The sequence below is a fragment of the Podarcis erhardii genome (assembly GCF_964252035.2).
Source record: "Podarcis erhardii genome assembly, chromosome: 12".
Lineage (NCBI taxonomy): Eukaryota > Metazoa > Chordata > Lepidosauria > Squamata > Lacertidae > Podarcis > Podarcis erhardii.
In genome coordinates, this window is record NC_138513.1 from 52,619,018 (window position 1) to 52,644,057 (window position 25,040).

Sequence of the window (25,040 nt, forward strand, 5' to 3'; positions counted from 1 at the left end):
GGGCAGGTGTGGAAGGAGCCATGTGATTTCTCAGCTGGGGCAAGTTAAGAGCAGGTGAGGGTCACATCACGTCAGGATGCTGTCATCAGCTCCCAGCTCGTTGCCCAGGAAGTACAAGGGCAGGTAAGGTCTCAGTCTGCATACCAGATGGAGCTGGTAGACAGCTGCACTGGACACAGAATTGACCTGCAACTCCATGGACAGCTGTGAATCCAAAATGAAAATCCAAGGAATCCAAGGAAAAGTTTCTTACAGTCCTTTTTTATTTCAAACTTTACAGAGAGAAGTTATAGAACCCAGCTTCTTGGATAATGGCATTGTCCTGCGTGAATCTCCATCCCCCTTCTCTCCCACTTCCTCATCCGTCGTCGTCATCGCCTCCTATACGGATGCCGCTAAGTGCCCTCTGTCTTCGAGCTCTTTGCTCTCCTACTTTTAAGGCTCACCAGGTTCTGGGAGATGGTGGGTCTGGAATGCTTTCTAGTGACAACCTGCCAGCCAGCTGCTGCTCCGGCTCTGCCTGCTCCTTCTCGCCCATTATTTGCCAGTTTCCCCCCTCATCTGCCTCTGAGCTGTGAACTCCACTGTTGTAAATCCTCTTCCTCCTCCTCCTCCCTGGAAGAGTCAGGTTGGGGAGGTAGTCTCCACCACTCCTCCTCTGCCCAAACCCTGACACATGCCTCACCAAGCCCAGATACTGCAACCAGCAGACACAGTATCAGAAGGCAGCAGAGCTGAAGTGCTGTTCTGCTCACGCTGAGAGACCTTACCTGGGATTCTCATTGGACCTACATGGGTTTCTACTTTGAAAAAGACTCTGGACTGTATCCTGACTGCTGAACTTCTATCTTGCCTTACTTGGACTGACCCTGCACTGTGTTTCCTGATCTTTGGACTTAGCTTGTGTGGATTGGCTTCTGGACTTGGAACTTTGTCTTGTACACTGTCTGTCAGCCAGGTAGGCCAGGGGATTAGGACACATGGTGGGAGCAGATATCACTTCCATCTTAATCTGCAAAAAGCAGCCTAACCTTTATTTATTCCACATGAAAGGCTCTGGTTCCCCTCGTCGTGTCATAAGAGCAGGTGTGGAGGACTCCCTGGTCCTGAATGGGGTAGCTGTGCCCTTGAAGGACCAGGTGTGCAGCCTGGGAGTCATTTTGGATTCACAGCTGTCCATGGAGTTGCAGGTCAAATCTGTGTCCAGTGCAGCTGTCTACCAGCTCCATCTGGTATGCAGACTGAGACCTTACCTGCCCATGTACTTTCTCCAGAGTGGTGCATGCTCTGGTTATCTCCCGCTTGGACTACTGCAATGCACTCTATGTGGGGCTACTTTTGAAGGTGACCCGGAAACTTCAATTAATCCAGAATGTGGCACGGCCTTCTCAGTAGTGTCACCCACCCTATGGAATGCCCTCCCACCAGATGTCAAAGAAATAAGCAACTATCAGACTTTTAGGAGACATCTGAAGACAGCCCTCTTTAGGAAAGTTTTTGATGTTTGATGTTTGATTGTATTTTTAATATTTTGTTGGAAGCTGCCCAGAGTGGCTGGGGAAACCCAACCAGATGGGTAGGGTATGTATAAGTAAATTATTATTATTATTATTATTATTATTATTATTATTATTATTATTATTAGTTTTGTTAATTCTCAGTAGCCAAGTATCCAAGACCTACAAAACCTGCTCATTCTCAAGAACCCTCTCAGCTGTTTCTTTGTTTGGTGCAACAGTGCCCTTTCTATAATCTCTATTCTGTCTGACATAAGTGATCGGGTGCCAGTTCCCAAGACGTGCCCTAAATACTTCGAATTCTGTTGGCAATACTGGAGCTTTTTTGGAGAGACCCTATGCCCCTTGTAAGCCAAAGAAGTGAGGAAGTGTTTGGTGTCCACCTGGCTGTCGTTGTGGGTTTTATGACATATCAGGAGGTCATCAATACAAATCAAAAGGAAGCAGATGGTAGAACTATATCTTGCAAATCCTTGTGGAAGATTGAGGAAAAAGTAGTGTGGCTTTCTTCATATCCTTGGGGCAAATGGCTCCAGGTTAGTTGACTGGCATCCCAAGTGAAAGCGAAGAGGAATTGGCTTTCTTCTGCGATGGGGATTGGTCAAAATGCAGAACACAAAACAGCTGCAGAATACCAAGCGGTGCCAGTGGGCACTGCACTTGGAATACTGTGGGGGTTGGGAACCACAGCCTGTCTGGGGATGACAAAGTCATATGAGTCTTAAATCTTGCACCAGCCTGTACCTGACAGGGTTCTCCAGGGCCCCACAGGTTTTTTTCATGGGCAGTAAGGGAGTGTTGCAAGGTGAGGCACAGAGCAGCAAAATTCCCTTGTCTAGGAAGTCCTCTGTCAGGGGAGTGAGGCCTCTCAAGGAAGGAGATATTGTTTGACTTGAGGAAATGGTAGGTTTGGGCAATACCTAATATTGAGAGGTGGCAGACTTGAGGAACCCCACTTATGTCAAGGTGGTGCCCCATAGCCACAGTAGTACTGACATTTTTAGTTCCCAACGTAAATCAGGGTGATCTTGCTTGACCTCTAACATGGCTCCCTGGAGTTGGCTCTTCAGGCATGTGGAGGAAGGTGCCATTTGGGCTGCATTTGATTGTGGCTCACAGTTTACACAGCAAGTCCCTTCCCAACAGGTAGACTGGGCGGGGGGTTAGCAGAAAGGAGTGGTCTGTAGTGAGTGGTCCCAAGGTTACTTGCACTGGTTCTGAAAGAGGGCAGGTTCTGCGGATTCTGCCTATTCCCATGACCTTGTGCATGCATCTACTAAGATCCAAATGGTTGTCACTTAAGGTGGAGAAGGTGGCTCAGGTATCCAGCATACAGTTACATGAGTGTCCATCTACGTCTACATGGGGTCAGTGGCTGACAGGGATAATACTGGGTTCTGAGTTGGTGGATGAACTGGTTCCCCTGGAAATTGTCAGTACTCTTCTGCCTCTATCAGTTCCTCCTGGGAAGGAAGTGGAGGAAAAGCAGTGAAAGCCCCCACTTCCCCCTCTTTGTGTGCGCCAGGTTACTTGGTGGCATGGTAAACCTCCCTGGTGAGGGAGACTCTGGTGCCCATTACGGTTAAGTTGTCCAGGCCCAGAGGCTGGGGAGTTGGGGTCTTCTAACTGTAGAACCTTCTGAAATGTCATAGTTTCCCAAATTGGTAGCACTCTCTCAAGGGGGGGGGCATCCCTATCTATGTCTTCTACCTTTCCTTCCTCCCCAGGTGGTGGGGTCCATTAGGGCTAGAGCAAAGACAGATTCCTTTCTTTCCTTGTTTTGCCTTTTTTTGTTTTTTTGTTTTTTTTTTAAATATTTTTTATTAATTTTACAACATAAACAAAAAACAAACAAACATAACACGACTTCCCCAGACCTCCCCTTCACTGCATTCTTGTTTTAAAATTTTTTAGCAATCCTTCATCCCTTTTTATATTTAATTCTCTCTAAAAAATTTTAAATTTCAATTTTTACAGCTGTAATTCTTTATATCCAATCCCTTGACATCTTAACATTCCGAAATTTTACAACAATTTTTAAGATAAATTTTGAATTTTTTCCAGTCTTCTTCCACTGTCTCTCTCCTCTGGTCACGGATTCTGCCGGTCATCTCTGCCAGTCCCATAAATTCAGTCACCTTGGTCTGCCATTCTTCCAGAGTAGGTAGTTCTTTAGTCTTCCAATACTTTGCCAAAAGAATTCTTGCTGCTGTTGTTGCGTACATAAAGAATGTTCTATCTTTCTTTGGAACCATTTGGCCTACCATGCCCAAGAGAAAAGCCTCCGGTTTCTTTACAAATGTCCACTTAAGGATTTTCTTAATTTCATTATAGATCATTTCCCAGTAGGCCTTAATCTTCAGGCAGGTCCACCAAAGATGATAAAAAGTTCCTTCACATTCATTACACTTCCAACAGTTGTTATTGGGCAAGTGATATATCTTTGCAAGCTTGACTGGGGTCATGTACCACCTATAGATCATTTTCATTATATTCTCTTTTAAGGCACTACATGCCGTGAATTTAATACCTGTGGTCCATAACTGCTCCCAGTCAGCAAACATAATATCATGACCAATATCTTGTGCCCACTTAATCATGGCTGATTTAACCGTTTCATCCTGTGTGTTCCATTTTAGCAGCAAATTATACATTCTAGACAAATTCTTAGTATTGGGTTCTAGCAATTCTGTTTCTAACTTTGACCTCTCCTTCTGGAATCCTAGTTTCCTGTCCTGCTTAAAGGTCTCATTAATCTGGTAATAATGTAACCAGTCTCGGACTTTAGGTTTCAATTTCTCAAAACTCTGTAGTTTCAACTTTTCACCATCATATTCTATAATTTCACAATATTTTGGCCAGTCTGAATCCATGTTCAGTCTTTTTACCGCCTTGGCTTCCATTGGTGACAACCACCTGGGGGTTTTACTCTCTAACAAATCTTTATATCGGTTCCATACATTATACAGTGCTTTCCTGACAATATGGTTTTTAAAGTTTCTATGTACCTTTACCTTGTCATACCATAAATATGCATGCCAACCAAAGTTGTTATCATAACCTTCCAGATCCAGAATACCTGTATTCTCAAGAAGTAGCCATGGTTTCAGCCAGCAAAAAGCTGCTGCTTCATAGTAAAGTTTTAAGTCCGGCAGGGCAAAGCCCCCTCTATCCTTTGCATCAGTCAAAATCTTAAATTTTATTCTGGGTTTTTTGCCTTGCCAGACAAATTTAGATATATCTTTCTGCCACTTCTTGAAACAGTCCATCTTGTCTAAAATTTGCAATGTCTGGAACAAAAATAACAATCTCGGCAATACATTCATCTTGATAACAGCAATTCGGCCTAACAAGGAAAGTCTCAGCCTAGACCATATATCGAAATCTTTCTTCACTTCCAACCAACATTTCTCATAATTATCTTTAAATAAGTTCACATTCTTAGATGTTAAATTCACCCCCAGATATTTTACTCTTTTTGCAATTTCCAAACCGGTTTCTCTTTGAAAACTATCTTTTTCCCCCATCGTTAGATTTTTTTCCAGCACCTTTGTCTTATGCTTATTTAATTTGAAACCTGCTACTTGACCAAATATTTCAATTAATTCCAAAACTCTTTTTGTACTGGCTTCTGGCTGTTGTAATGTCAAAACTAGATCATCTGCAAATGCTCTTAACTTATAATGTTTAGTTCCGACCTGTATTCCTTTAACCAGCTGGTCCCTTCTAATCATATTCAGGAAAACCTCCAGTACCGATATAAACAATAGGGGGGATATTGGGCATCCCTGTCGTGTCCCTTTCTCTATTGGAATCTCGTCCATGACCATACCATTTACAATTAGTTTAGCCTTTTGCTCAGAATATATTGCACCTATACCGTTTTCAAAATTTTGGCCTACCCCCATCCCTTGGAGATTCCTCTTCATAAAACTCCAGCAAATATTGTCAAAGGCTTTCTCTGCATCCACAAAAATCAGCACAGCTTTTCTATTTATGTCAGTTTCTAAGAGTTCCAAAATGTCTATAATGTTCCTCACATTTTCTGACAATTGTCTACCTGGTAGAAAGCCTGTTTGGTCCCTGTGAATCTCCTCTAACAAAACTTTTTTAAATCTTTTTGCTAAAATGTCTGCAAAAATTTTATAATCCACATTCAAAAGTGATATAGGGCGGTAGTTCTTGACTTGATGTTTCTCAGTTTCTGTCTTCGGTATAAGTGAGATGAATGCTTCCTTCCACGATTCGGGAGCCTTTTTCCCCTCCAAGATTTGGTTGCAAACTTCTTTCAATGGTTGTACTAACCATTCCTTCAATGCTTTATAGTATCTCGCAGTTAGTCCATCTGGTCCTGGTGATTTCCCTAGTTGCATACCCTGAATGGCACTCTCTATTTCTTGATCTGTAATTTTCTCATTCAAACTCCTTCTGTTTTTTTCGGAAATTTTTGGCAGGCCGTATTTTTCAATAAATTCTGCTATCTCTTGTTCATTCTTTGGCCCTTGTTTATACAGTTTCTTGAAAAAACTTTGAAAGCAGTTACTTATCTCATTTGGTTTATTAATAAACTTCCCATCTACTTCGAGTGATGTCACCGTATTCAGCTTTTGTCTCTTTTTCAATTGCCATGACAGTAGCTTCCCACATTTATCTGCTGACTTGAAGGTCTTTTGTCTCATTTGTTTTATTTTCCATTCTATTTCCTGATTCATCAGTTCCATATATTGTGTTTGATAAAACTTTATTTCTCTTAAAATCTCATGAGACTTGGGTTTAGATCTCAGTTTCTTCTCTCCTTCTTTTATTAGGTTCCAAATTTTCTCTTTCCTCTCATTCTGTTTTTTCCTCTTTATTGAATTCTGTTGTATTAGGAAGCCACGCATCACAGCTTTGCTTGCGTCCCAAATTACTCTTTTTTCGACATCTGATCTCAGGTTTATCTCGAAGTAGTCTTTAAGTGTCTTTTGGGCCTTTTTAGAAATTTCTTCATCTCCAAAAAGAGTGTCGTTCATTCTCCATCTAAAGGTTCCAGCTGTTGTCAGTCTCATTTCCATCTTCACAGCATTATGGTCGGAGCAGGTTTTTGGGCAAATTTCTGTTTTTTTAACCCTTGATGCCAGATTACTAGAAATCCATATTTGGTCAATTCTAGTCCATGTCATTTTTGCTTCAGAGAAGAAAGTCCCCTCCTTTTCCAGAGGGTTCCTAGTTCTCCAAATGTCAATCAGGTCCATAGTGTCAGTCAGTTCAAAAAAAGTCTTTGGTAGTCTTCCATCATTGGATATTACTTGTCTTTGGGCCTTATCCATGTTTGTGGAGACAACTCCATTCATATCGCCCATCATTATAATTTTAAGGTCCAAAAAGTCCATTAAAGTCTCATGCAACTTCTTGAAGAATTCAGCCTTCCCCTCATTTGGTGCATAAACTCCAACAATCAATATCTTTTCTCCTTGAATTTGAATTTCCACTGCCAGGTATCTTCCTTGCTCATCCTTAAAGATCATTTTTGGCTCGAATTTTTCCTTAACATAAATCACTACTCCTCTTTTCTTGACTCTATCTGATGAGATAAATTCTAATCCTAGTCTCTTATTTATTAGAAGCTTTCTGTGTGACCTGGTAATGTGGGTTTCTTGTAAGCAAATTACATCTAAGTGTTCTTTCTTTAATATATGAAACACTTGGCCCCTTTTTCGGGGATGGTTTAGACCATTACAATTCCAACTCAAGAGTTGCAGAGACATTTTTATTACTGGGTACCTCTTCCACCGACTGCACCAAGTTGTTGTTCCTCCTTGGTCGGTGCTTGGTTCAATCCAAATGATAGATTTGAAATGTCCGGTATTTCCCTCTCACTAACAGTTCCTTTCTGAAGATCCTCTAAGTTTCTTTCCAGAAAAAGTTCTTTGTCCTGGTTTGTTTTTATTTTAATTTTCTTCCCTTTAAAGTTGAAGGACAGCCCTTGTGGGAATTCCCACCTGAATGGGATATTGTTCTGTTTGAGTAAGTCAACTAGATCTTTAAATTGAATTCTAACCTCCAAAAAGTGTTTAGGAATATCCTTGAAGATCTGTATCTGAGAGTTTTTAATGACCAAGGCCTTCTGGAAATGTAAATTCAATATTTTATCTCTTTGTTCCTTTGATCTCAGGGTGATTAAGCAATCTCTTGGTTTCTTGCCTTGCTTCCTGCCAATCCGAAAGGCTGAAGTTATTACAAATTCATCTTCCTCTCCATCTAGCTCATCATTCCAGAAATCTTGAAATTTATCTGTAAGGAATTCCCCAAGCTTGTCCTCTTCCTCTTCTGGTACCAATCTCAGTTTCAGGTTCTTGCTTTTCCTCTCCAATTCCAGTAGGGCTAAAGCTGCATCATGTTCATGTACTTTCTTTGCAATAGGCGCAAATTTTCCCTTGGTTTCTTCAGCAGTGGTTCTGGCACTCTCAGCTATTTTCCTTGTTTCCGTACTCTCTTGGATCAAACGATTGATAGAGTCTGTATTAGATGATATTGTCGTTGTGTTCAGGTCTAATCTTGTTGTCAGCTCCGTCAGTTTCTTAGAGTTCTCTGTAGACTGTTTAGTGAGCTCTGCAGACTGCTTAGTAAGTACTTCCAAAGATTGATTTATTCTGAGCAGAGCCTGTGTCATAGAATCCATTGATGCTGCTGTTGTTTTCTCTTGTGCAGCTGCTGCTCCTGATATAGAACCTCTTTTTTGAGCTTGTTTTTGAGCCTGCTTTGTTTTACTTCTTGTTGAAATTTCTTCCAGCGGGTTGCTCATAACTCAAGGTCGTTCACACAGGAAAGTTGCAAGTGGAAAATCCCGCTGAATCCACCGTAATGCAACTGAAGCCCTCTAGAGGGAGAAATTGTATCCAAACAGAGGTAACGGCTACAAAGAAACTGAAAGTTCCAAAAGCACAAGTCCAACCAAAAGTCCCTACTTTGTAGCACTTTATGGTATTAAAACTGTAATCCACCAAAGTCCCGTTATTATGTTTCAAATAAGTCTTATTTTGTAGCCGCTATCTTTTGACAGCTCATTTGACAGTTCATTTGACAGTTCCTTTTCTAGGCGATCGCTGCTCCGGCAGTCTGGCCAGAAGTGTCGGCAGCGGAAGCTTCCCCGTTCATAACTCTTTCTTTCTTTTACAGGTTAGATTAATTCTGTTTCCCCCCCCCCCCCTTCCCCTGCTCTACAGGGGGGAGATCCTTTCGATGTCTGGTCTGGTAAAGTTTAAAATAACTTTCCTTTTAAGTACAGCTCACTCTCTTCATTGCTCCGTTACTCATGCAGGTCCGGGAGGCTGACTTCCTTAATTTTGCCTTCCCGTTTTCAGCCAAATCTTCTAAATTTTTAAAGTCCCGTTTCCTTAATTTTCCGTTCTTACTCACGGGTATTGTTGTTGCCAATCGTTGATTTCAGAAAGGAATCGGCGCTCTCCGTCAATGGCGATGCGGCTTCACTCCGCAAGCTGGGTAGCGATCCTCAGCACCGCGCTCGCCCCGATGCCGCTCCGGAGCCTTTAAAAAGGCTCTTTCACGATACCGGGGGGCGCAAAGGTGCCCACCGAATCTCCTTGCTCACAGGCTTCAGCGCCTGTGATTTTAGGGGTCCCCCGCTTGCCGTAGCGGGTAAGACCCGAACTCGCGGAGCAGTCCTGCCTCGGAGCTCGGAGCTGCCTTTTTTTGAAGACTTTTTGGTGATGGCCAAAATCTTGTTAAATGGCTTGCCCCCATTCTGTAATCTCACAATTTTTCACCTCCAGGGAACTGAGACAATTTTCTATATATGAAGCATTACCACATACAATTCAAAACATGAACATATGTGTCAGTATTCAGATAATATATTTTCTATGGAGTTCAAGGGCCAGCAATATCACACACTAAGTCACTGGAATCAGCTGTTCATGGAAACAAAGGGAAATCTGTTCACTGATACTTGCCAGTCTTTGATAGCAGATGTCTATAATTTATATAAAGCTCAAAAAAATTCCTTCCAGTAGCACCTTAAAGACCAACTAAGTCAGTTCTTGGTATGAGCTTTCGTGTGCATGCACACTTCTTCAGATACCCATATAAAGCTGATACTGGCAACAATTATTGATCATCATATGCTGTTAATATATTTTCACATTGGTTAGATGGGATGTTCCTCTAATTAATGGTTCTGATATTCATTTAGTTAGCCGGCATGGAAAGCAAACATTTTGAGAGTGTTCCTGGGCTTCATCATCTATAAATAAATCAAATCTAGAGACAAAAATTAATTTAACTCCAAACAGCACAGCTTTTCAGAGAGCAAATTATGAAGCTGCTTCAGATTGTGTGAAGGTGCTGATGATATGCTAATAACTGTGTTCTGCAAAAAGAACGCCCTGATCCTATGAAATTATGAAGCTGCCTTACATTGGATCAAATCATCTGCTCATCTAGCTAAATATTGTCTACTCTTTACTGCTATTGACTTTCCCAACTCTCATTGCTGGGAATCTCCAGTCTTTGGGCCTAATTTGGCCTACAAAGCCCTTTTACCCAAACCATAGAAAGAAGCACATTCCTTCAAACTACTGTCCAATTGGCCTACTGACTATAATTATCAATTTTTATGCCAGACACCTCTACTGGACACTCTAAACTTGGGTGGAACATGGAAATATTGCAGCTGATGAACAGGCTGGATTCAGAGCAAGACAATCCACTATAGATCAGGCCCAGAACATCTCTGCTTTGCACCCTTTGTTGATTCAAATCAATCAAATGATGACAGACTGCAATCCCATTCCACATTTGTTCAACTTCTACATAAACTCATTGGACAATGCATGTGACCACCCTAACAGCCATCCATCAAAGCTGGCTGATAGGTGCCTGCCTACAGTATGCTATTATATGCTGAAATCATGGTTATCACACCCCCATTTCCTATAGCATACCCTCCAACATTTCTCCGATTAAAATAGGGATGTCCTTTTCCAAAATAATAATTTTATTATTTATACCCCGCCCATCTGACTGGTGGCCCCAGCCACTCTGGGTGGCCTCCAACATATATTAAAACATAATAAAAAAATAAACATAAAAACATTGTTATTCGGGGCTGCCTTCAGATGTCTTCTAAAAGCTATAAAGTTACTTATCTCCTTGGTTCAGGGGTCACATAACTCCAACCTTTCTCCAATGAAAAGCAGGACATTCCAGCAGGCTTCTGTAAATCCATGACTATCCCTCGAAAGTAGGGACACTTGGAGGGTCTGCTATAGGTTTGAAGAGAGCCTTGTGAGTCCTGGCTCAGTATTGCCAGGAAGAATGCCTACAAATAAACTACCAGAAGACCAAAGTTATGGCACCTCTTATGGGCAAAGTGGGGCATGACCCTGCCAAGAGTCTGAATCCCCAGAAACCTCCATAGCCATGGGCCATTGTTTGTCCTGTCACCCACAATAATATCAGTACATTTCCAGTGACTGAGAGGCTTCTGCCCACCTTCTCTGCTTAGCCAGTCATAAAAATCACTAGCAGCATATCACTCCTATTTCCAAGGCAAGAGAACAATTAAAAAAAACAACAACAACAAAAACCAAGCCAAGAAAGAAGGAGGCGGGTGCATAGGCAGACTGGGTGGGGCGATTCTCCCTGATTTTCTCTCTCTCAGAAGCTACAGAAGCTAAATCTGGAGGACAAATTTAAGCAAATCTTAATCTCTCTAAGCTCCACGAGGGTGGAGTCTCACAGGGCAGTTCTTGCATCACCCCAAGCTGTGGTACAGATTCAGTCAGTGAGGAGAGGCAAGCAAATGGGCAACTGCTGCAACGATGAGGAAGAAGTGGTCACAATCAGGGAAGGAAGGGGTCTAGTGAGAGCATCTTGTCCAAGGATCCCCCTGCCAAAAAACCTACAAAGTAACACAGTCTTCCTCCACTGCAGTCTTTCTTCTGACCAATAGAATTGCACAGGCCTTTCACTAGACCTTATTTTAAAAAATTCCAAGAGAAAAGAAGAAAAAATAAAAATAAAAAATTACATAATCCAAAAAAGAAAAAAGTACAAAATACAGAAAAAAGAGAAGAATAAAAACAGGTTAAAAACAAATCCCTCTTTCTCTGTCTTATAATTCATTTACTTATTTCCATGACTTCCTCACACCTCCCTCCTTTGTATTCCAATTTAAATAATTAATTCAGCAAATTTCCCCCTCTTTGTTTTATCTTAGTTCTTTATCTTAAACATGTTATATCATTCTATTTTTCATCTAATTATCAAGCCATTTTTGCATATTCCTTTTTAACCTTATTGTTAGAAATCACTTCGTTTCATTCCTACTTCATTTTAACATCCATTAATCTTACACTGTTTCTGCAAATAGTCCTTAAATTCCTTCCCATAAAGTTTCAAAATTTAAACCATATTTATACCTAACTTCTTCAAACCTTTCTACTAATGCCAATTATTTCCTTTCCAGCAAATTCCCTGTTATTTCATTAATATCAAACTAATTCCAAAAATAAATAGAAGTTCTCCTCAAATTTTTATCCAACGTCCCTTCTTCCTGGTTTCGGGTTATGTCAGTCCTTTCAAATCTCACGTCCAGTCCATCAGTCTGGTGTTCTAACATCCGAGGCTCTTAAATCTCTTCCATGCCCCCTCTGCAGATTTTCTTGTTCCTGTTTATTCTTGCACCCTTCCCTGCCCCTTGTTGGTTTCTTCGTAATTTCTTCCCTTTCTCCTTGGGAGGTGGGCTTCCGGGGAACTCCAACTGATAATTTCATCAGGCTAGCCCATTTTCTTTCATCAGGCTAGCCCATTCCCCAGAGTCCCACTCCCCCAAATTAATTTTGTAATCCAAAAAGTAGTTGTTCCAGAAATAGTTGTCAACCCGTTCCAGAGTCCTGCCAGAGCTGAGAGCTTCCTTAACTCCAAACACTTCCAGAGACACACCATAATCAATCTTATAGTACTGCGGCTTTTGGTCGTGCAGGACTTTAGTTTTCTCCATCTGCGTCTTTTGAAGTACAATCACAACCTCTTCCGACATCATCTGCCCTTGAACTTGCCCTGTCAAGCCAGTTTCCTGAGTTAGTTGTTGTGAAGCTTCTTTATCCTTATTTTCTGTTAGTTCATATTTGCTGGCTACAACAGACATAAAGTCTAGCTTTTCATTCATTAAGTTCATTTTCTCAGGCAGCTGCTGTAGCATAGCATCTATTCTGCCAAGGTCAGACGACAAGATTTCTTCCCGGCACATTGCTGTTCAAGGTTAGGCGGCTGGTCCCACAATCTAATTCCCAGAATTGTAGAGTTTCACTATAAACTGCAGCAACAAGTTGACAAGCTCCCTCTAGGGGACACAATTTCAGTTCACATCCATCTTAAAATGTATCCAACAAAGGAAAATTTACTTTCGGTTTTCAAATACTTTGTTTCCTTAACAAGCAGAATGCAGAAAGCAGTGTTAAAGTTAATTTGTTTCTCTTCTTTTTGCTATCTGTCAAAATTAAACCACTTTCAATCGATGGGCATCTCCAAAACTTTCTGTCCTGACACCCCGTCCCCAGGTTTGGGACGACGGAGACTTATGTTCCTTTACACTCTCCCCGCAGGCTTAGAGAATCAAAGATTTCCCCCCCTTTTCCCCTGCTGTCAAAGGGGGTTTTATTGCTTAGGAATGCAGGAAATTTCAATCTTTAAGTCAATTTTCCAGGCTGATTAGCTTGTAGAGTCTTTGCTTCAGACTATTTACAAAGCGGAAGGCGGACTTCCTGTTTAGACCTTCCCGCTTCGTGCCTAATTCATAAATTTTGTAGTTTTCTTAATCAAATCTTCCATTTTTACTCACGGGTATTTTTTGAGTCCAATTATCATCAGGAAAAAGTCAGCGCTCTCCGGTGATGGCTGCGCGGCTTCTCTCCGTGAAAGTAGCAATCGCTCCGGAGCCCCAAAAAGGGGTTTCCCGGCGAGTAGGGGAGGTGCTCTTGGCGCTCTGCCGAACCCCACGTCCCCAGGCTCCTCCGCCTGGGGTTTATAGCAGGCCCCCACCTTCGCCGCGGTGGGAAGACCCAACTTTCACGGAGCCCACTCCTCCAGTCAGAGGAACTCTGCCATTCACCGATGGCACTAACCCGGAAGTCCGAGAAAGAGAATATTATTTGAAGCTACAGCTGCGTTCTGGATTCTGAGAGGAAAGATAGCTGGCTAGTTGTCGACTGACAATAGTCCATAATAATTATACTGTTATTAATGACAGCCAAAATGTAAATCCTTGTTATTACGCTCTCTTTGAAGATAGGGAGATTTATTCTTCTCTCCATCCCCTTTACTCTTGCTTCGTTTTGTATTCCTCTGGGTTAATGAGGGTACACACAGAAAGGGGATGGATGGAATGTGAAATGGGTGTGAGAGGTAGGAAAACGCTCCCAGAGTGGGAGTCTGGGAGAAGAAAGGGAAGCTTTCATGTGAGAAAGGGGTTCAGTTCTACCTCTGATAGAGGACTTTGTAATTTTTTCGTGTTTATCTTTATCTTTTCTTTTAAATTTTTTTTTAAAATTTTTTATTTAGATTAGTTTGTTTTTTATTGTTTTGTAAAATGAAGTTTCAATATTTTTAAAAGAGATACAGCTGCGTCCTCTGCCTCACAAAGTGAACATTTTAAAGGCTATGCTTGTTCAAATGTCATCAGAAGTCTTCCTGCTTCCAAAATCTTGATTACATTCAGTCCTGATCTTGGTTCCTTATCAACAGCTACAGAGTTCTCGATTTCCATTCATATTAACACATTTAATAAATTTTATTTTCCCCGAAGGAGTTCTATATCCTATAAATTCCCTGTGTGATAAGTTTATTTTTCCATTTGTTTCTTCATTTTTGCTGCTCTGATCATGTCCTATGCAGCATCTCTATTTCCGCTTTTTTGCTCTTTCTCTTCCTCTGTTCCCATGTAATTTCAGCTGTGTCACTCGCCATCTTTGTTTCTTTGAGTATAGATAAGGAGTAATCTGGCTTCCCCTCCATAGCTCCGGGCAATTTTCCAGTTTCTACTTCTCCTCCAACCCTTAAATCACTAACGATCTGGCATCCTCCCAGAGCTATGGCCGATCTTCAAAGCCCATAGTCCAAATTGTGATAAGTGGAAGTTCGGTGCTTTAAATCATTTCAATGTTCTCACACAGTTCTATTTTCATATTAACCCATAAATATAATCCCATTGTCCTTTTTCTCCTCTTGCTTTTTATCAGTTTGTTGGCATTCAGGGGGAGGTTTGCAGAATCATTTATGTAGCAAACATGGTGTATATAAAGAAAGGGTAAAGGCTCCCCTCCCCCCCTCATATACCATATTTTTCTATGAAAGAAATATTTCCAGTTCAAAACGTTGCGACTCAGTAGCAGATTCACTTGGCAGTTTGTAATCTTGTCCCATCCATCTTGCACATGTCTGTAAATTAGAGCCAATTTCATCCTAATAAACAGAAGAGCCTCTGTATCTTGATGGGTGCATCGGAGGATTACTGAAAGTGTCTCCTTTCATATAGGAGTGAAAGTCAGGTACAGTGGTACCTCTGGTTACATATTTAATTTGTTTTGGGGGTCTGTTCTTAACCTGAAACTGTTCTTAACCTGAAGCACACTTTAGCTAATGGGGCCTTCTGCTGCCGCGCCGCCAGAACATGATTTCTGTTCTCATCCTGAAGTTCTTAACCCGAGTTACTATTTCTGGGTTAGCGGAGTCTGTAACCTGAAGTGTATGTAACCTGAAGCATCTGTAACCTGAGGTACCACTGTATCAAGACGATCTGCGAGTGAAGCTCACTCCCCCCCCCCGGGCCCTGGGGGGAGTTTGCAAGGACAATTATCCTCAAATCATCCTTGTTTATCATTTGCAAACAATCTCCGCTAATGTGGGAGTGGCAGCCATTAAGGCCGATCAGCACCAGAAGTCAATTATGTACAATAAGTTTGGTGCTACAGGTTAAAATTATTGCATTCCAGAGCCCAAATAACCTTTTGTGAGATTTTGCAGAAATGAGCAAACTTCATCATATAGCATTTGAATGCAGAAAAGTGTTTTAACATACACTAGTATCTTGTTCTGATATGATTCCCCTATCCTCAAAATTGTCCGTCACTATCCACTTCATTCATCATGAAACAGAAAGGGTGACATCTTGAAAGAGAATTTTATTACAGACTCCCTCACAGTGCCACCCCACCCCCACCCCTGGAGCAAGGTCTGGGCCAAGAAGAGGAACAAACTGGACAAGACAACATTATGGGATTTAAAATTGGCACAACTTTATTCATTCCAGATGTAGGTTGGATTTGGCTTAGGCATTGTGTGTATCCCCCTCACAGCCCCTGACTCAGCAGGATTGGCCAGGATTCAAATAAACCAATAGCGGGAAAGCCCGCCAATCTCCAGCAGCCAGCCTGGGAATTTTCCACGGCCGGCCGCCTAGCCCTGATGTTGCTTCCAAGGGTGAGGGGCCCAGCGTGAAGGGTCGCAACAGCTGCCCACTCTGTTTCTGGGTAAGCAGACATTCTTCAGAGGAATGTGAGATAACATGTTTAAAATAAATATATTCACCTTTTTTCCATGGGAGGAGAAGAATTGGGACAAAATCAACCACAATCTCTCCCTTAGGATGATCTGCTGGTTGAATAATGTCTGAACAGGCTTCAGGAAATGTCAGAAAAATTGCCCTTCCCATGAAATAATGAATGCTGAATCCTAGGCATGGTGGCACACCATCTGGTCTGCGACTCACTCAGCTGCTGTCACAGCAATCAGATTGTTGCATGGACATGCATGGAGAGGCCTGACAAATGCACTTTGCTGGCAGGCTGGGTTTGCTATCCTGCATAGTTATGTCTCCTTGAGCTTTGTACAGAACTGTAGCCAGTGGGCACTATTCTGCAACTGTGCTAAATATCCATGTGTGCTTGTTTACCTAGCTATCATACTACCAACTTTACTCTATGCTTGTGCAAAATGGACCACTTATAAGCACCATCTCCAACTCCTTGAAAGATTCCATCAACAGTGTCTCCAAAAAATTAACATATTACTTTGGAAGACAAGCAAACTAATGTCAGTGTACTGGAAGAAACAAAGATTGCTAGTGTTGAAGCAATGATTCTTCAACTTTGTTGGACTGATCATGTGATTATCATCTTCCAAAGCAACTACTCTATTCCAAACTTAAATACTGGTGAAATACTGGTGGACAAGAAAAGAGGTTTAAAACTCTCTCAAGGCAAATCTTTAAAAATGTAGTATAACCACTGATAACTGGGAAACATTGGCCTGTGTCAAGGTGGTGTTCCCTCTTCACAGTAACACTCCAGTACACTCAGCGTGATATTTACAGTCTTTATTACATATATACTTAAAGAATAGTTACAGTTCAAAATCATGCATCTGAACCTGTCGAGTCACATTTGGGGAGTGGCTTCTTTCAATTCTGACGCAAAGTAGGTGTGGAAACCTCACAAGACGTCTTTGATCTTTACGTTTCATTTCCCTCCTTGCCTGTGCTGATGTGAATACTCCCCCCCCCCCTTTCTGAGTCTGAACTTCCTTCTCTTGGCTCTGGTGGGTTATAGGGCTCTTCATCATCTCTGACCCCCTGCTCCACCTGACCCCTGCTCCACCTGAATACTCTTGCCCCCTGTTCTGTTTCATGCATCATTTCCCTGTCTTCCTCTCCTGACAGTTCCTGCTCAGAACCCTCTCCTGATGAAGCAGCGTGTTCTGGCTCTTCCCTGACAGCCTGCGAGCACTCCAGTTGGAGAACAGCCTTTACCCAAGGTGTCATGGACTATGAAGAAGCACAAACTCAGGAAGAAAGGGAGACATGAGCTAAGAGGAAGGCAGTTTGGCAAATCCTCACTGTGATCAACTCCCGCCCAGAAATCTATGTCTCCACTATGGGAGGATGTGTGGATCCAGAATTGGCCTCCACAGTTACCTACGGATACACCATGAAGACTGTGTTCATGGAAGACAATCTTACTCGGCTATGAGTGATTGCCAAAGAAGAAGACAAGTGCATTTCCTTACATCTTTCACTCCCTCAATATTAACTACCAGCCTTGAACCTCTGAATTATGTATTAGATTTTGAGTGGGGTGAACTGCTAAATAGTTTGGCCATTTCAGAGGTGGCACAAGAGAATTGCCACTGGGGATATCTAAGAAAACTTGGATGTTGTGTGTAGGGGCTTGAGACCCCTCTTTTCGAATCTATTAGTTTGTATAAGCTACACATTTCTTGTGTTTCTGTTTCTGAAAGAATTTTAATTCTGCTTAGCATCTGTTAGACCAGTGTTTCCCAACCTTTTTTGGGCAAAGGCACACTTGTTTCATGAAAAAAATCTCGAGGCACACCACCATTAGAAAATGTTTAAAAAATTAACTCTGTGCCTATATTGACTATATATAAAGTAACTCTCTTTAATAGGAATCAAATAAACACAAAGAAAGTATTTTATAATTACTTTATTATGAAATAGTAAGTACCGTATTTTTCGTCCCATAGGACGCTCCGTCCCATAGGACGCACCCAAAAAACCAGGTCGGGGAACAGTGGGATGGCGGTGCTGCGCCTCCCCGCTGTCCCCCGAGCTTGTGGGGCTGGCCCATGTCTGCCTGGCGCGAGGGGCGCTCTGCTTCAGGGCGCCCCGCGCGTCCGGCGGCAGGCTACAGTCCGCAGCATGGGGAACCCTCTGTTTCAGGGCGCCCCATGCGCCCCCCGGGTGCGCAAGGCTTGCCAACACGAGCGCGGAGCACGGGGCGTCCTCCGAAGGGCGCCCCGTGCTCCGCGCTGCCAGCTGCCGCCCGCAAGCCTTGCGCTCCTGGGGGGAGATCCCCCGGGTGCGCAAGGCTGGCCAACACCAGCACGGAGCACGGGGCGTCCTCTGGAGGGCGCCCCGTGCTCCGCGCTGCAGGCTGCTGCCCGCAAGCCTTGCGCTCCGGTGCGCAAGACTTGCCAACACCAGCGCGGAGCACGGGGTGGCCTCCGAAGGGCGCCCCGTGCTCCGCGCTGCCAGCTGACGCCCGCAAGCCTTGCGCTCCCGGGGGGAGATCCCCCGGGTGCGCAAGGCTTGCGGACACCTGCGTGGAGCACGGGGCGTCCTCTGGAGGGCGCCCCATGCTCCACGCTGCAGGCTGCTGCCCGCAAGCCTTGCGCTCCCGGGGGGAGATCCCCCGGGTGCGCAAGGCTGGCCGACACCAGCGCGGAGCACGGGGTGGCCTCCGAAGGGCGCCCCGTGCTCCGCGCTGCCAGCTGACGCCCGCAAGCCTTGCGCTCCCGGAGGGAGATCCCCCGGGTGCGCAAGGCTTGCGGACACCTGCGTGGAGCACGGGGCGTCCTCCGAAGGGCGCCCCGTGCTCCGCGCTGCCAGCTGACGCCCGCAAGCCTTGCGCTCTCGGGGGGAGGTCCCCCGGGTGCGCAGGGCTGGCCTACAACAGCGCGGAGCACGGGGCGATGGGATGTGGGAGGGAGCTCGCTACCCGCCCCGCATGTGCTCGCCGCCGCCGCCCCGCCTCTCGCCGCCCGACTCGCCCGCCTCCCTCCCACGGCACACCAGGCAACGTCTCGCGGCACACTAGCGTGCCGCAGAACACCAGTTGGGAAACACTGTGTTAGACTGACACTTGACAAGAGAGGACCCAAATAATTACCGCCCAGTCAGTCTGACATCAATACCAGGGAAGATTCTGGAGCAGATCATTAAGCAAATAGTCTGTGAGCACCTAGAAAGGAATACTGTGATCACCAATAGTCAGCATGGATTTCTGAAAAATAAGTCATGTCAGACTAACCTGATCTCATTTTTTGACAGAATTACAAGCCTGGTAGATGAAGGGAACGCAGTGGATGTAGCCTACCTTGATTTCAGCAAGGCATTTGACAAGGTGCCCCATGATATTCTTGTAAAGAAGCTGGTAAAATGCGGACTTGACTATGCTACCACTCAGTGGATTTGTAACTGGCTGACTGACCGAACCCAAAGGGTGCTCATCAATGGTTCCTCTTCATCCTGGAGAAGAGTGACTAGTGGGGTGCCACAGGGTTCTGTCTTGGGCCCCGTCTTATTCAACATCTTTATCAACGACTTGGATGATGGACTCAAGGGCATCCTGATCAAATTTGCAGATGACACCAAACTGGGAGGGGTGGCTAACACCCCAGAGGACAGGATCACACTTCAAAACGACCTTGACAGATTAGAGAACTGAGCCAAAACAAACAAGATGAATTTTAACAGGGAGAAATGTAAAGTATTGCACTTGGGCAAAAAAAAATGAGAGGCACAAATACAAGATGGGTGACACCTGGCTTGAGAGCAGTACATGTGAAAAGGATCTAGGAGTCTTGGTTGACCACAAACTTGACATGAGCCAACAGTGTGACACGGCAGCTAAAAAAGCCAATGCAATTCTGGGCTGCATCAATAGGAGTATAGCATCTAGATCAAGGGAAGTAATAGTGCCACTGTATTCTGCTCTGGTCAGACCTCACCTGGAGTACTGTGTCCAGTTCTGGGCACCACAGTTCAAGAAGGACACTGACAAACTGGAACGTGTCCAGAGGAGGGCAACCAAAATGGTCAAAGGCCTGGAAATGATGCCTTATGAGGAACGGCTAAGGGAGCTGGGCATGTTTAGCCTGGAGAAGAGGAGGTTAAGGGGTGATATGATAGCCATGTTCAAATATATAAAAGGATGTCACATAGAGGAGGGAGAAAGGTTGTTTTCTGCTGCTCCAGAGAAGCGGACACGGAGCAATGGCTCCAAACTACAAGAAAGAAGATCCCACCTAAACATTAGGAAGAACTTCCTGACAGTAAGAGCTGTTTGACAGTGGAATTTGCTGCCAAGGAGTGTGGTGGAGTCTCCTTCTTTGGAGGTCTTTAAGCAGAGGCTTGACAACCATCTGTCAGGAGTGCTCTGATGGTGTTTCCTGCTTGGCAGGGGATTGGACCCGATGGCCCTTGTGGTCTCTTCCAACTCTATGATTCTATGATTCTATGACTAGGGCTAAAAATATACAGGGGTTCACAGCATCACGAAGTTAGTAATCCTATAATCACTGACAGAACCTCACTGCATGTAGCTATTGAGATGCTACCCTTGATTGATTGAGGGCTGGGGGGAAGTTGCCATGCAATCACAGTCACAAAGGGAAGTCCCATTCATCACCACTATGCAGAATCTAGTTACATATGATCACAGCTTTCTGTCTCTCATGGAGTTTCAATGCTTTGTATGCCTGATAAGAATAACCTTTATAACAAAATCTATGTACACCTGGACACTAAATATATATGCTTTCCCTGTTCTCCCTCTTTTGTCTATTCATGGTTCCCTGACATCCACAGGGGTGCCCACTTTGTATTCCCCATGTGGCAGTGGGCGAGGGAGCTGGCCAGCCCAGGCACTGGTGTGCCGACGTCACTAGACGTTGCCTGTGCCATAGCCCGGCCTGTTCCCAGAGAGAACTTTCTCTGGGCAGCCCAGGATGCTAGACAGAAGCAAGGAGGGTCAGGAGGATTTTCATTGCACCACTCTCCCTATGATGTGCTCATCACTGCTCTACATGGAAGTTAACTTCTGGGAAGAAAACATATGTTAATGGTGCTGTGAACTTTTTGCCTTCTTCATACACCTTAATAAATGCGTTAAAAAAACACACTAGAGTTAATGGGTTTGGGGGAGACGTTCAGAGATGTATAAACACAATTTACTCTGAACAGCAAGCAAAACTGATTATAAATAATGATATAACAGAAAATTGTAAAATAATGAAGGGAATGAGGCAGGGATGCCCACTGTCCCCATTACTATTTATACTAGTCTTGGAAACCCTGACAAAGAAAATAAGAGCAGAGGGTATAAGGGTAGGAAATAAATCTTTTAAACTAAAAGCATTTGTGGATGATCTTATAATAACAACAGAAAGTCCAAAGGAAAGTTTGCCAACTCCAGACTATGCCATTTGGTCAGGTGGCAGATTTCAAACTCAACAAAAATAAAACCAACTTGTTGGTGAAAAATATGGTAGAACAAGATAAAAATGAGCTACAAAGAATTACTGGTATGACAATAAGTAAAAAAGTCAAATATTTAGGAGTATGGATTACAGTGAAAAATATTAACTTATTTAAAGACATGCTGGCCACATGATCTGGAAGCTGTACACCGGCTCCCTCGGCCAATAAAGTGAGATGAGTGCCGCAACCCCAGAGTCGGCCACGGCTGGACCTAATGGTCAGGGGTCCCTTTACCTTTTTTTACCTAACAACATAAATAAATAAAAAGAAATCTGGAGATCTGAGGCAGAATGAATCTATCATTCTGGGGGAGGATCTCTATGATAAAAATGAACGTGCTACCAAGGATGTTGTTTTTGTTTCAATCAGTTCCAGTGATCAGTGGGGCGGGTCCCTTCAAAGATTGGCAAAGAGACATTTCAAAGTTTATTTGGTGGGGGGACGGACGGACCTAGAATTAAACAGAAATTACTAACAGAAATTAAAGATAGGTGTGGCTTCTCACTACCAGATCTAATACTATATTACGAGGCATCCTGCCTCTGCTGGATCAGGGAATGGATACTTTTACAAAACACAGATATGCTAGATTTAGAGGGTTTCAACAACAGATTCGGTTGGCACACGTACTTATGGTACAAAAAAGCCAAAGTACACAGAGGGTTCCTGAATCATGTGTTATTATTATTATTATACATGGTATGGAATAAATATAAGAATTTGCTAGAACAAAAAAGGCCCTGGTGGCTATCACCGCTTGAGGCAATTTCAGTAAAGAAAATGAACATGAGCAAAGACTGGGCAACTTATAAAGGACTTCTTAAGGAAGAGGACCAGTTAAAATGGGGGGGGGGGTAAGAAACTGTTTAACTGACTGGTTACAATATCACCAGTTGAATGATATATTCAAAGCAGATTTTTTCAAAAGACTTCCCCACTAAGTTATCGAGATTTGAGGAGTTAATACCAAGTAAGGGGGAACTACTTTCCAAAATGTATAGGATCTTGCTAGATTGGTCGGTGAAAGATGAAGAAGTAAAATCAGTGATGATTCAATGGGCCAAAGATTTTGGGTATAACATTCAAAGGTCAGCCTGGGAAAAACTCTAGAGAGAGGACTTAAATTTTACTGCGTGTTACACTTTGAAAGAAAACTACATGAAGATGCTCTATTGCTGGTACTTGACACCCAGTAAGCTAGCGAAAATGTACAGAACCAGCTCCAACTTGTGTTGGAAATGAAAAGAAATAGAAAGAACTATGTATCATATGTGGTGAAAACGCAAAAAGATAAAGGAATTTAGGGAAATGATCTACAACAAGCTAAAAAAAATGTTTAAATTAAACTTTCCCAAATAACCGGAAGCCTTTCACCTCAGGATCATAGGTGTAGAGATACCAAAAGACTTAAGGAGATTATTCATGTATGCAACCGCAGTAGTGAAAATGTTGTTAGCCCAAGGTTGGAAAGGACAAATCCGACAAAAATGAAATGGCATACGAAATTATTTAAGTACACTGAAATGGCAAGATTAACAGGGAAAGTTAGATTAAAAATTCAATAGAGAATGGGATAAATATAGACAATATGTAAAAGATCACTGTAAGCATGTAAAATCTTTGGCGGGCTTTGAATGACTTCTGCAATGTGAAATAACTCTTAGAAGCATTGGATAATTGTAAAATAGATGCTGTTCAATACACAGTTGATATAGTTACACAGAGAACCCAGGTTGGGGAGGAGGGAAGCCTCAATATGGGAAAACCTTATTTTCTTTCTTTCTTTCTTTCTTTCTTTCTTTCTTTCTTTCTTTCTTTCTTTCTTTCTTTCTCTTCTCCCCCCCCCCCCATGTATACTACTAATGGAGAGCTATAACTGTGATTCACTGTATAAAATCAATAAAGATCAAATATTAAAAAATAAAATAAATGCATTAAATTGTCAATGCTTTCATTGCAGGTAGCAGAGGCACCAGGCAGGATCAATAGTCTACTGGGGATCTTGCACAATGGCTGATGATCAGATCCCCACACAATGCCATGTCAAACTCTGGTAAGATATAACCAAGAGCAGTTGTCACCCATTTTTAACCCACACCTGCATCTATTGCTTCTGAACTATATTACCCCTGTTACCAGAATTTATGGAAAGGTTGGGGGGGTTGCCACTCCAGCGGACATCATACACACACACCATGACTACCGAAATCAACAAATCACTCCTGCAGATGTCCCCACAAAGCACTTCATCACAAAGTCCCCTCCCCCATCTCTATTCAAAGGGCCTCCGCTACACATTATCAAATGTAACAATTCACTGATAAATGTATCTATGTGATGGCTCAATGGGAAAACTTTACAAAGTCATATAAAATTGCTCCAGGATAGGATTTTCGATGTTCCAACTTTGTTCTGTTCAGGAAGGAAACGGCTACGAAGGGGGGAGCCTGGGACGTGGGCAGGGTCAGCCATAATCCCTGAAGCCTGAGACCACGTACTCAGCAGCTCCTCTCCTAGATGTTAATTGCTGGCATCCTGGCCCCAGAATGTCATCTCAAAGACAATGGTGAACCCAGCCAAAATGGGTTGGGAACTCAGTCAGAACAAAAGAGTGTACTTAGCATGACCGGGAGAACAGGAGCATTTTGTTTTAAAACCTTTTGTTTTGCTTAATGGGCGTGAGGTGGAGATCAAGGAAAAGATGGGGGCAAACCTGTTGCTCAGGTTTCTGCTGGAAACCCCTTCCAGATTGTGACATAACTATGATGTATTTGTGATATATGCATGATGCTTCACCTAGGGGATTGTGGGTAAAAGGGGGGAACTTATAAAAGAAGGAGCCATCCTTTCCATGTGGTGGGTGGAAGTCCTGCTGCAGTCTTCTGAATAAAGATCAGACCTACTGGCTGCTGTTTTGCTCCTCTATTCTTGGCTGGTGTCTTTGTTTGGCAATCCAAGTGAGCCCAGGGATTTTCCTATAACACCCCTCTCTCCACGTGGTGTGGAACTCAAGAGACTTTGCCTAAATTTCAAGCTGCAAATGGCTAAGGAGTAAGTGGACTATTAACAGGTCCACTGACAGATAATCTAAAGTTATCTTGTCTGCAGCTTTACCTGAACAATCTTGTTTGCAAATTAACCAGCTTCAAGACTATTCATTCATAATAGTATCCGCTGAGAAGACTGCTTACTGGATTTAAATTAGTTTCAGTACACCAGTGTAGTTTGGTCCCTGAAAGTATTCTCCCCACCAATATATATATATATATATATATGCTTTCGTAGATTTTCACGGGTACAGGAATGCAGGTTTTGGTGTCCTCGGGTGTCTTCCCGTGTAAAAGTTGGGGTGTCTAGGCGACGTTTCGACGAGGTCTCACTCGTCATCTTCAGGCTGGTGCTTTCGGCTTCTTGTTCCAGTAACAAGAAGCCGAAAGCACCAGCCTGAAGATGACGAGTGAGACCTC

The 25,040-nt window shown here is 43.2% G+C and overlaps 1 protein-coding gene across 2 annotated transcripts in view; it reads right to left on the reverse strand.

Moving 5' to 3' along the window:
* Window positions 1–25,040, reverse strand: part of ADCY1 (adenylate cyclase 1) — a 225,285-nt gene that overhangs the window by 103,701 nt on the left and 96,544 nt on the right. The gene's annotated exons all lie outside the window — the stretch shown is intronic.